General features: G+C 41.0%; 1 non-coding gene across 1 annotated transcript; it reads left to right on the top strand.

Moving 5' to 3' along the window:
- The first annotated feature begins 486 nt into the window (after positions 1 to 486).
- LOC141415342 (small nucleolar RNA U13) lies at positions 487 to 589 on the top strand. The gene has a single exon (XR_012440316.1). It is a non-coding gene; the product is annotated as a small nucleolar RNA U13 (small nucleolar RNA).
- Positions 590 to 12,032: the final 11,443 nt, after the last annotated feature.

Genomic DNA, 12,032 nt, shown 5'->3' with positions numbered 1-12,032 from the left:
TTCTGCTTCTTTCTTGTTAACAAAACCCCTAGTTGACCCAGGGTCAGCCCAACTAAAGATTAATCACAATTGGTTCAAAGCTCATCATTGTCAATAATTGAACTAAAGTTGGGTATGGTGTTTCACGCCTGTAATGCCAGCGCTCAGTGTGCTGAGGCAGGAAGATCTCGAGTTCAAGGTCAGCCTGGGTTAGGTAGCAAAACCCTGCCTCAAAAAGCAAACAAAAAGAAATAGTTCTGAGGGTAGGTCCATGACTCAGTTTTGTTCATAAAATGCACGTGAAATTCAGCTTGCGGCTGTTAGGGAAATTTTTGCTCTTCGGTTATGAGACAGGGAGATAAAAAGAAAAAAAGGCCCCTTTCTACCCTCCTCCTTAAACTTCCAGGAAGTGTCATATAAAGACAGTACTTAGAGCTCCAGCAGCCAACTTGTGACCATGAGGGAGGACTGCCATCATGCTGAGATGGCAGAAAGAAAAGTGAGAAAATCCTTCTGTGGTTCAGAAGTATGATGGCTGAGTTTTTTACTATTGTGTGAGACGTGCTTTCCTCAAACCTTGTTATGACAACAATACATTACTCATTTGACATGAGCTTAGAAGAAAAAAACAGAAAAAAAGAAAAAGAAGAAGAACCTAGATCTTCAATGACATCATCAAACCACCTAATGAACACTGAACCTGCCTTCTACTAGTCCCTGAAGTTGGAGAAGAATAAGCATGGTGGTTCCTGATACTTGGGTCGACTCAAGTCCTATTAGCAAGAAGAAAGGATAAAATATATTTTGGGTGGTGACCAAGACAGTCTGCCATGAACACCTTTTATATCCATCCTTGTGTATATGCAAGTATATTCATCAGACAAAGTCCTTAAAGTAGACTAGCTGGACCAAAAGAGTCTGTTCATTTAAAATGCTGATAGACATCAATCCAGACTTAAAAAGAAGGGAAGTTCTGACATAGGCTACAACATGGATGGATTTGAAAAACATTATGTTAAATGAAATAAACCAGGCACAAAAGGGCAAATATGACATGATGCTACTTACCTGAGGTACCTAGAATAGGCAAATTCATAGAAACAGAAAGTAAAATGGAGATTGCCAAGGGCTAGGAGGAAGAGGAATGAGGAATTATGGTTGGAATTCCAGTTTGGGAATGAAAGAGTTCTGAAAATGGAGATGGAGATGGTTGCAGACAGCACGAGTATAGAGTGCTATTAACCTGAGCACTTCAAATGGTTAAAATGATAAATTATATGAATGGATATTTTAACACACACACACACACACACACACACAAAATTGTTGCAAAGTCATCCTCCAAGAGGCTTTGGCATTTAATCGTCTCAACCCTAGTAGGCAGGGTGGTGCCTGAGTTTCCCATAACGTTTTGAGCCCAGCGTTAGCTCAAGAGTTCCTGAGTGGCAGCACAGAAGGTATTGGTAGATATAAGAGACCAGATATATTGCCAGGTACTGGTGGCTCACACCTGTAATTCTAGCTACGTGGGAGATTGAGATTGGGAGGATCATGGCTTGAAGCCAGTCCCTGGGAAACAGTTTTTGGGACACCATCTCCAAAATTACCAGAACAAAATGAACCGGAAGTGTGGCTCAAGTGGTTGAGTTCCTGCTTTGCAAGTTGAAGCCCTGAGTTCAAACCCCAGTCCCACCAAGAGAGAGAAGAGAGGAAGGAGAGAGAGAGAGAGAGAGAGAGAGAGAGAGAGAGAGCAGATATAAGATCAGTAGCAGAAAGGTTAGCTTTAGAACACTCAGGAAGGGAGGGCTGAGCAAGCAATCATCTGTGCCTTTCTTTTTTATTTTTTCTTGGCGGTACTGGAATTTGAACTCAGAACATAATGCTTGCTAGGCAGGCACTCTACACTTGAGCCACTCCACCAGCCCTCTCTGTGCTTTTCTTAATTTTCTTTTCCCTTCATAATTTCCACCAATCATGGTGGCTCCAAGACTCCACTGTAGTTCTCTAACTTAAGTGAGAACAATAATCTAGGCTTTTACTTTCTCTGCTTAAAAAATTATCCAAAATTAGAAATTCAAGAAAAAGATTACCACATGCCTTTTCAAAGCCACATGACTAAGTACTGTGTAACAACCTGCCTGAGAATCATATAATTTTGTAAGGAACATATCTGCATTTGACCTCCTATCTACAATTGATCAGACTGGGTTCTATAAAACTAGATTTCATGTGTAAAAGACTGCTAAGTTTTACAAATGAATTTTTTCCCTGATGGAACTATAAATGATGAACTAAGAAACTGCCATTTCTGACTCTATGGCAGTAAAGATGTTACCTCCTTCATGCATTGTCCCCAAAGATAGGTGGCTATTTCAGAAGGCCATGGTGGCTCTCCTGGGTTCCCTTCTTAACTCTGTACCATCCACATAGCTGCCCACCAGACCCTCTGCCACCTCCAGTTAGGCCACAAGAGCCTCAAAATCTGCTACCCCTGAAATGGTGACTCCCTTTTGACTTTTCCCCAGGTGAGGGGACAGGACCCCCTCTCACCAGGGGTTGGGTGGTACCCAGTCTCTTCTCGAGCCCAGCAGTGTAACCACACTGTCACTATGTGATTCAGATATAGACAAGAAAGTCCTGGGCCTTGGGAGTCATCTTTCCCTTTAACCTTTGCATCTAAGAGGCTCACACTCTCCTTTCCTGGGGTTTTTGTTCTTGTGGCCCAGGAATTTGCTCCTTCCAATTTCATGCATCTCTTCCCTTCTCTGGATCCTGTCCCTGGAGCCCCACTGCTCTTTTGGGATTTCCCATAGCCATCACTTGCCCAGAGCCTTTGCTGCAGGTTTTGATAAAGGTTTAGAGAGAGGCTACTTTGCCCACACAGCCTGGGCTCCTTTTCCTAGGTGTGATTGGATCCCATAAGCATTCCTTCTTTAGAGCCTCCGGCTGGCTCTCCCTTCTTAGGCCTCACACTGGGCCATCTGACTTAAGTAAGCTCCCGCTTTCTCTAATCCTTGCCATACCTTGCCCTTCCCTTTCCTATCTCTCAGCTCCACTCTCTGTAACTATCTTTAGGAATTTGATATTCTTCCCACATTACTGAACAGGGCAACTCATGATGATCTCCTAAAGGTCCCATCTCATAGGAAAGAAAGATATAAACATGTAGCAAACTGGAGGGAGGTTTTTGTGTCACATGACTCTCTAGAAACTGTTCCTATATTTGTCATATTTTTATTCTCTCTTGGAGCCCAGAAAAAAGCTATATAGCCTAAGAATTACCCTTTTGGGGAGTCTCTGTTTTCCTGGAGGTAGAGCAAACCTCTCTGGTACCAGTGATCACTGTACCAGTTCCCACATAAGGACTCTGAGCTGTGCCCCACAGGCCAGGGGCATCACCATCTAAGCAGTGCATGGAACCCACAAGAAAGCAATCACTCCTGCAGTGATCACCAATGCGCAGTCTCCTCCCTGCAGCCCGCCAAGACCTCGAGGAACAGTTAAGTTTCATGCTGCGATTTCTAAAGACTTCCGGATTTTGAGATTCATCAAGACTTCCTTTGGTTTAACAATCGTATGCACATGTCCTTCCCTTCTGACAGGGTCTCAACTGTCACACTGCTTCAAGGATACTGTCCTTCTCCTGGAAAGGCTGGCCTCAGAAAGTTCTGTCTGCTGACTCTGACTATGGGAGGCCCCCAGACTGTCCTAGTTGGCCTGGGCTTGCTAATAAACACTACAGATTTCGTGGTTTAACCCCAGATGTTTACTTCTCACTGTTGAGGCTGGACGTCCAAGATCAAGGTGCCAGCACAGTAGATTTCATTCCAGGGCCCCACCCCTTCCTTGGCTCATAGGCAGCCACCATCTTTCTGTGTGCTCACATGACCTGTCTTATGGAGAAGGAGGGAACAAGCTCTTTGGAGTCTCCTGTCTTGAGGGCGCTAAACCCATCACGAGGGCCCTACCCTTGTGACTTTAGCTCATCCAAATAATCTCCCAAAGCCTCGCTCCCAGTACATCCTATCAGGTCAGGGCTTCAACATGAACTGCGGGATACAGTAGTTCAGTCCATCGCAGGCTCTTCTTCTTAGTCTCAGACTTTGAGGTAGTCTCTTTAATTCCCACAGATATGATGCAAAGTGACAACCAGGATCACTGGGTGTGACTGCATCTCTGCAAAGTTTCTTCTTATCTTCCAGACTAGAAACAGGAAAGCAATTTTTTAAATTACTACCCTAAATTTTAAAGGTTGGTTTTTTTGTTTGTTTGTTTGTTTGTTTTAAAGTGCTCTTGGATATTTCCCAGAAGATTCCTTTGTCTTTTATTATTATTATTAATTTATTCACATGTGCATACATTGTTTGGGTCATTTCTCCCCCCTATCTTCATGCCTCCCCTCCCTCTATTCCCCATCCCACCTCGCTTCCAGGTGATTTCTTTATCTTTAAAAAAAAAAAAGTTTCTGAGAAAGTTCTTCCTCTGGAGAAAGAGGTTAGATACAGAAAGAAGGTGACAGCTAGTTCCTCTGTGCTGATCTAAAAATATCACAGAATGCTATGTGATAAAACCCATTAAAATGCACAATGACTTGCGTTTCACCCTTTTATAGCTCCATTTATGGACTATGATTCACAAGAATGCTCTGTCACCAGAAAAGCACAAAAGTCAAATTTTGCCATTGCAGTTTTATGATTATTACCAGCAACACTGATGGTGTTGAGACCATGGGTGATTCTTTTCCCTTTGGCCATTTTTTTTTCTTTTCTTTCCCTCTGTTGTTACGATGTTGACGGTACAAGCACTTAAAGAAGAACAGTAAATAATGGCAGCTAACATTTACTGAATTCTTAACATGTGCCAGCAACTTGCCAAGTCTCATTTAATCTTTACAAAAGTCTCCTGAGGTAGATACTATTACCCATGAAACCACAAAAAAATGAAATATTAAGTATAAATAATTACTTCCCTGCTCTTCACCTTCTAAGAAGTAGATTCCTAGGAGCAGTCTTTTGTTGTTTAGCTTAGTTTTTTTAATAGTGAAAATGGTAGTCTGATTTATTAGGAGAAGAGTACACTTTCACTAGACTGAAAGCAGGTCCCCTGTAGAGTGAGAATTAGGATGACCTTTGTTTTTTGAGATACAGTCTTGCTATGTAGCCCAGGCTGGTTTCAAATTCACAATCCTTCTGCCTCTGCTTTCAGAATGCTGGGATTACAGGTATGCACCACCATGCCTGGCTATGGAGAATGGTTTATTTTCCTTGGCAGGGTTCTATTGAGGGTAGGAAATAGAAAAGGAGAGAAACAGAGACAAAAATAGACATAGAGGGCCAGAAAGAGCTAAACTAGAATAAAAACGTGGAGACCTCAAGAGCTGGAGAGAGGTAGGTGATTAGGAGTGGGATAAGAGAGTAAGGAAACACGAAAGCAGGAGATGATGTGAGGTAGGACATGAGGGGCTGGGCTGGAGAGCTGGTAGGAGAAAGGGTCATGGCCAGCACAGAGGGGAGAAGAATTTTGGGAAAAGTGCAACATTTGGAGAAGATTTTTCAAAGTTCTGGTATGTGGTATATAACGTACTCTTTCTTCCATATCCCCAAGTAAACTTCACCACAGACTACCACATTTCATGTCATCTAAGGTGCTACAGACTATACTCAATTGCAAGGCACATTATTTTTTTATGTGTTAATGAGAGAAAGAGAGGAGGAGGAGAAGGAGGAAGAAGAGGAAGAGGAGGAGGAAGAAGTGGAGAGGAGGGAGAGACAGGAAGGAAAGAAAGCCACCAATTGTAAGTGCCCATCAACTGAAAAGGTCTCTAATTTCAAAGAAATACATCATTCTTTAATCTTTTCACAGTCGGATTCATGCCTTTTTTAATGCGTCATTATCACACAATTCCAGATCTGAGCTGCAATTCATATTTGAATCGCACTGGTTTCATAGAAAACTGAGTATGAGAGAGGTTAAATTACCCGTTGCTCACAGCTGAAGAACTGAGCCCCGAGCAGCTTGGGTCCCAAACCCGTGCGCCCATGAGCTCAACTTTTTGGTTACCACACAAAGTCAATAGTTTGACAAGATTTTACTAAATCTGTAGTTAGTAACAAAAATGACTTTTGCATTTCAAAATTACAGCTTTACATGTATCTCTTATGTGGCAGTGTTGAGATTCAGAACCTGCAGTCCCAGCTGGAGAAAATGTGAGAAACCATGATCTGGAATTTGCGGCTAAAGAATTCTTTTCTCCTTTTTCAAATGATCATGAACCAAATAAGGGTAGAATGGTCACATGCCCCAACATCCACCAGCAAAGGTCTCAAATAAAAGCGGAATTGGCACCACTGCTAAATATGCATTTCCTTCCAAGACAACAAAAAAGAAGCTTTTTATAACTCGCAGAAGTAGAAGATTGTGGAGCTCCAAGGCCAAGTTCTAAGACCAAACCAAATATGTAAAATGCAAACAGATCATCAGCTGACCACGACCATGGGAAATGCTGCCCAACCTTGTTAATAATGACAGCCTCCTGTGCTCCCCATTACAGGCACCTGGCAGCTCGCTCCCCAGCCTGCCCTGGCACTAACAAGGTGTCTAGTCTTTACCCTGGCAGATCCTCGCTCCCACAGTGCACCCATCCCTGCTCTCAAAATCCTACAGGTGGGAACAGAAGCTGCCTTTTCTGTAGAGTTCCAAATCCTCTGACAGGATTTGATAGAACAGTAATGTCGCCATTTTATCCTCAGACCTCACTCGAGAAACTCCCAAGGACAGCCCCGCCCTAAACAGAAATTCCCGCGCTCTAAGACAGCCCCACCCCTACCAGAGACTACCGCGCATGCGCTAACTTCCTTACCCTCCCCCTTCTATAAAAGCCACGCTTCGCCCAGAGCCAGGGCTGCGCCATCTTTCCCCCGGACCAGCCTGGCGGTTCCAGCCTGGCATTAAACTTTGCTCTTGGACGTGAGACTTTTCTCCTGAGCTTTCTGTGTGAGCGGCGTTTTTTCCTAACAGAATTGATGGCCTTTTCTGGAACCCCTGTCATGATTCTGATTTTCTTTCTCCTTGTTTTACAAAGGAAACTGTCAACTAGAGAGATGGCCCCTGAGGGCAGCACTACGTTGTCGTTTGCTGGTTTGTTGGCTTGTTTTTAGTGAGATATGTAAAGCTTGAATGAAGTCACTGATAGGGACCAGGGAGAAAGTTAAAATAGATTCAGAGCCAGGACCACTTGATTTGTGGTAGAACCAGATGAGCCAAGGACGGTAACCATGGGCCTTTGCCCTGCCTGGGTCCTCTAGCATTTGACAAATAACGGCCACAACAAACAAAATCTTCTCTAAAAGACCTAAAATGGGCTTTCCCAGTAAACCCATTGTAAACTGAAGTAATCATTAGTTGAAAGGACATTAAATACAGGTAACCTACAGGGCGAGGGGTGGAGTGTGGGTTCACCTCGCCACCTCACCGCTGACCCATACAGAGCTGGGCTTTCCCTCCAACGTCCACTATTGCAAGATCACACAACATATCTGGGGAAATCAAAATTCAGAATTTGAAGTATAGTGTCTACCAAATGTGTTGCTTATGCACCATGATAAAGTTAAAAGTCATAAGTGAAATCATTGTAAGTTGAGAACTGTCTGTACATAAGGAATAATAGGAAATTCTAAGGAGTAATGTCCTGCTTCTTTTGTTTTCTCAACTTTTATCATGGAAATCGTCAACCAAAAAAATTGAAATAGTGTAACTAGGAGCACAAACGCCCGTATCTCACCAAAGCACTTCCTCTAACACATTCTGGAGTAATAGAAGCTCTAGCCCAGGGAGAAGGAAGTAGGAATTCTGGAGCAGGTAAAGACAGGTCACAAAGTTTCCTCTGCCAATGCCTCAGGCTGAGTTCCTGGTTCCCTGCTAAGTGCTGAAGAGAAGCTGCCCCCTTTCAGAAACTGCTGGAAAAGGCAGTCTCTGGTTCATTACTGTTACGCAAATGTTAAGCAGGAAATACTTGAGCTAAATGGTTTCCTGCATTATTAATGTAAACGTGTCTGTGATTCTGCAGAGTCAAATCTCTCAGCAGTCCCCTTAAGAGAAATACGGGTTTTGTTTTGCTTGTGTGTGGTGTCTAAGTATGGGTTGAAAATTCTGTGCTTGAAAATTGTTGCTAGTTCACATGAACATAGGTGGAAAAGAGTGTTCCCAGAAATGGCCTGTCTATAGTCCTTGCTATTATCACGAAGGTATGGTCCACGGAAGTTTCTTCAGCTAAGTGGAAGGACCCAAGCCATCAAGCTATCAGGAAGTGAACTCTGGGCATTCCCAAAAACCCTGGAGGACACCCTAAGGAGTGGCTTAAAGTCCTCTTATCAGCAATAAGTCAAGACCTCATTCTAACACAGCTTGTAAAATGCTGTCACACACATAAAGCTCCTTGCCCTGAGAAAGCAGTGTCAGTGTTGGTAGTAGTGAACACAGAGGAAAAAGAAAGGAAGCTGGGCCCCCCTTAAATGGCAGCTTTAAGAGGGAATGAGAGGACACGATTTGGTGACTGTCTTCTTGGGCCAGGCCTGGGAGGTGGCTCTCTGCAGAGTCATTAAAAATTGATCAGTCCAAGAGAAATAGCAGTTAGTTACAAAATATATAATAGAAATGGTAATTGTGTATAATTATTATATGTAATAAAATATGTTAAATGGAGCTTATTCTTTATGTTATTCTAGTTCTTAAATTTTTTGGTCTCAAGATCCATTGACATTTTGAAAATTTTTATTTAAGTGGGTTATATCTATTAATTTTATTGTATTTGAAGTTAAAACTGGGAAATGTTAAAAATACTTAAACAATTATAGACTTTATGGCAATAATGAGCACATTACATAGTAATATAAATTAACTATTTTTATGAAAATATTTTTCAAAACTAAAAAATAATATTAAAATAGAGTTGTTTTGTATCTTGTAAATCTGTTTAATATCTGACTTAATAAAAGACGGCCAACTCTCTGTGTTTGCAGTTAATCTGTTGTGTATACTTCTTTGGTTGAAGTGTATGAAAGGTCTAATCTCATACAAATATGTAAGTGGAAAATGGAGAACTTTTGAAATAGCCTTTTTGTATAATTGTTGACATTCTTCTTTGATACTACACCAAAGCTTCCAAGTGATAGTTTCTCAAAAGTTAGTTGCAATGTAGAATCTGGAACCTAACAATGAACTTTTTGTACTCTGCTCCTGTAAAAACTCATTGGTCTAACTTGTAATTTGAATGGATCTTTTATCTGTGCATGATTTTGTAACATCATGCATTGGAAATACTGGTTCACTGACTTGTACAGGCCTAATTATTGACACATTTTACTATATAATGTCAAAAAATCACTTTCATTCATATCACCACCTATCTCATCAGAAAAGTTTTTAAATATTAAGAAGGAGTTGCTAGAAAGCTCAGATTTTATCCTTGGCAACAATTACTGTCAACTATTGCTCTTGACGTGATAGACTTGCCTGGTTCTTTTTTGAGAAAATGTCTACCAAATACAAGTCTGAAGAGCCCATTATTTTTCTGCCAGTCCTTTTCTCAGTGAAAAAGGAAAAGAACTGTTCAGGTCACAACTTGAACAACCGCACAAGTGCTTTCACTCCAGACAAACACTGTACCAAAGTATGCAGCAATGTGGCTGAAGTCCTTTCTGTGTACTTGCATTTCATCACACAGAATGCTTACTTAGGAGTAGCGATTTTATGCTTCATTGGTGTTGCTCTTGAGTTAAACTGTTTGCTTTTTACTGTAAGTGTGTAGTGTCGAGAACATGCCAGCCACAAGCAAACCTTGGAGCCCACAATGTGATTTATGCTCAGGCTCCAGAAGTTTTATTCGTCACTGCTTTTGTGCCAGTCAGTACAAATTTCAACATGGTGAAAAGAGCAAATATTGTTGGAAGGAAAATTTGCCTTTTTCAGTTTAAGTCTCAGGGGCTGGGGGGTGTTGCAAGTTAGTTGACAACAGGCAGATTCACAGGAGAAAAGATGTTATCCACATAGGAACATTCAGATAAAGAGGTTCCCCTCAAAGGGGGTTTATCTGCCAACTTAGGTAAAGCCTGAGAAAGAACTTCTATAGGGAAGCAAATGGAAGGTTGATAGCATTTGTGATCATGTGTATTTAATGCAGTTTGTCATCTTGGCTGGAAACTCCTCCAAGGGGAGCATTTATGGCCACTTCTCTCAAGAGGCTCTGGGAAGTTCTGAAAAAGTGTCCATCTGCATTTTGCTGGGTCTCAAATGCCTTCTGTGTAAAGGAATCTTCATGCCAGTTTGTTGGAGCTGAGTAGGTCCCATCATCATTTTATTACTAATGTGAGAATAATTGTGATTTGGCAGAAACCTTCATTAGGTTTCATGGACCCAGAAGTGTATGAATGGCACTTTAGGAATCTCTGCTTTACACCCTCCCTTATTTTTTAAAAAATCAGCATAATTTGTTTTTCCTTAAGAAGATATATTGATTTCCCCTATTGTGATTGTAATTTTATATTTCTATCATTTTTGCTAAAGCAAAATTGCTTTATGTCTTCAAAGATATGTTGTTAGGAGCATAAAGGTTTAGGAAAATTTGTATCATCTTGTGTATGATATCTTTTACCAGTATAAACCTTCTTGCTAATTATTATTGTTTTTGGCAGGGTTAGGGCTTGAACTCAGGACCTTGCACTTGCTAGACAGGTTTTCTACTACTTGAGCCACATCCCCAACTCTAACTAATGTTTTTGTCTTGAGATTATCTGATATTAATATTGTTATACTTTTGTATTTGCCTACTACATTTTGAAAAATTTTATTATCAAGGCAATGCATTGTGCACAGCTTTTTGTTTGTTTGTTTTTTGTGGTACTGGGGTTTTAACTCAGGGCCTACACCTTGAGCCATACTACAAGCCCTTTTTTGAGACAGGTCTAGCAAACTATTTGCCCGTTAGTTTCGACCACGATCCTCCTAATTTCTGCCTCCTGAGTAGCTAGGATTACAGGCGTGAGCCACCAGTGCCTGGACATTTTTTTAAAATCAAGTAGTATAATAAGACTTCTAACAAAAAACAGGGGAGTGGCCACTGTCTGCCAACCAGTCTTATTCTCTGAAGGCAAGTACTGCAAATGTTTGTATTTATATCTACCTTCATAAATGACATGCTGTACCCTCACTGACTGAACATCAGTCTATTCTCCTTCAAAGTGGTTCCATCAACATGCTGGCTGCATAATTAATGAACTAAATGACCAGTCATGTTGAGCATCTTTTTGTGTGCTTATTTATATCCATATACCTTCTTTGGTAAAATTCAAAATTTCAAATTTTCCCATTTTAGTCTAGTGTGATGGTACATACCTGTAGTCCCAGACACTCAAGGAAGAAAGCTGAGGCAGGAGAATCACTTAAGCTCACAATTACAAGACCAGCCTGGACAAAACTTGAGAGCCCATCTTTGTTAAAAAAATCCATTTTAAAATTGGTTATGTGTTTTCTTATTGTTGCGTTTTGAGAGTTCTTTATTCTGGGTACAACTCCTTTACTAGAAATAGGGCCATTTATTGATGATTATCCTTTTTCCACTGAGTTGCCTTTGTGCCTTCATTGAGTATCCATTCCCAATCTCTCTGTTCCACTGATCTTCCTTACTGTAGCTGCATAAGAAGTCTTGGAATTGGGTAGTGTTAGTCATCCCAATCTGTTCTTTTTCAAAGTTGGTCTTGCTATTCTAGGTCATTTATATTTCCCCAAAATTTTAGGTTCAGTTTGTAAATTTATACTAAAAAAGTTTCCTGGGACTTTTGTTGGAATCTCATTGAGTCTGCAGCTCAATCATCAGATTTCCACACAGATTGTTATGTCTGTAGATAGAGCTTTATTTTTTGTTTATGATATGGATGTCTTTCGTTTCTTTTTCTTGCCTGATTGCATTGGCTAGAAACTACAGTGCAATATCGCATAGAAATGGTGAGATAATACCCTCCTGTCTTGTTTCCAGGCTTAAGCAGAAATTGTCAATCTTT

This window comes from Castor canadensis, chromosome 12 (assembly GCF_047511655.1).
Source record: "Castor canadensis chromosome 12, mCasCan1.hap1v2, whole genome shotgun sequence".
Taxonomy (NCBI): domain Eukaryota; kingdom Metazoa; phylum Chordata; class Mammalia; order Rodentia; family Castoridae; genus Castor; species Castor canadensis.
This window is presented reverse-complemented; position numbering and strand designations above follow the sequence as displayed.